Consider the following 1142-nt stretch of genomic DNA (forward strand, 5'->3'; position numbering starts at 1 on the left):
CGGAATAAGATACCTCTGTTAAAGGTAGGCCTTTCCCGATAAAAAAAATGTTTTGTCTGCAAATTGAGGGGTAACCTGGAAACTCTACTTCACTATACCTGGGGGCATGCAAACCTTTTGGCGTGCAAGCAAAGAAAGACCATTTATTTTTTTAAATTTGTAGGTCCTCTAACCCTTTAAAATCGTAGGATTGGTCGTTTCCTAACTTGCATAAAGAAAGGATGTGGGGCAAAGCTTTGAAAAAATGCCATTTTTAAATGAGACATCCTTATTATATGACTGGATCGAGCAGTTTTAACGCGGAATTCAAGATCGTTAAAAAATAAACATAAGCAATGAGCAAATGTTCCCCCGAAGTTTAAGCTCATTAAAAAATGAACCAATTTCCGGTAAATAACCATCGTGAATGTATTATCATCAGCCTTTGAAGCCTTGGTCATGTTCTCATCATCACCTCCACTCTGTATTGGCCGATCATTCACCTCCATTTGATTGTTTACCCTTTTGAGGAACAGCTGCGAAGAGTGATCCTGTTAGCCATCCTTGTGACACTGCTGTGATTGGAAAATTCCAAACCTTACCTGGAATTAGCTGCTACCCGAACTTATCACTCATTCCTCAAAAAACGAGTCTCCTTTAAGCTCTTTTCAACTGACTCGTAAAATATGAAAAGATTGCCGAGCAATTGGCCTCTCCAGCTCGTTAAAGTGACCGGAAGTGCTATCCCTCCTTTAGATTTTAATCTTTTTGGACTTGAGGGATTATTACACAAAAGGATCGAGCGCTTGTTTTGTTCGGCTCATTAAAAGTATCGAAAATTCATCCCTTTTGTATTGTTTTATACTTTTTCGGACTCAAGGGATTATATGACGAAAAAGGATTATTGGAGTTTTCTTTACGTCCCTTTTTTAGACTCTCTAAAATTGAAAAGGACTGAGTTATCCTTGTCGTTAAACTCGTTAAAACCGAATAGCGACAAACTTGTCCATACGGACAAGAACGAGTTTCACTATCGCTAGGCTCGTTAAAACATACCGATGGGTTTGCCTGAAGGGAAAATTATAGAACAAGCATATGTTATCCTCCTCAAGCTTGACAAAAATAAAGAGGCACTTTTCAGCAATGACTGGGGAAAAATTGGG

The sequence above is a fragment of the Pinus tabuliformis genome, chromosome 6 (assembly GCF_031772625.1).
Source record: "Pinus tabuliformis cultivar Carrire ecotype Pingquan chromosome 6, CPIR1, whole genome shotgun sequence".
NCBI lineage: Eukaryota > Viridiplantae > Streptophyta > Pinopsida > Pinales > Pinaceae > Pinus > Pinus tabuliformis.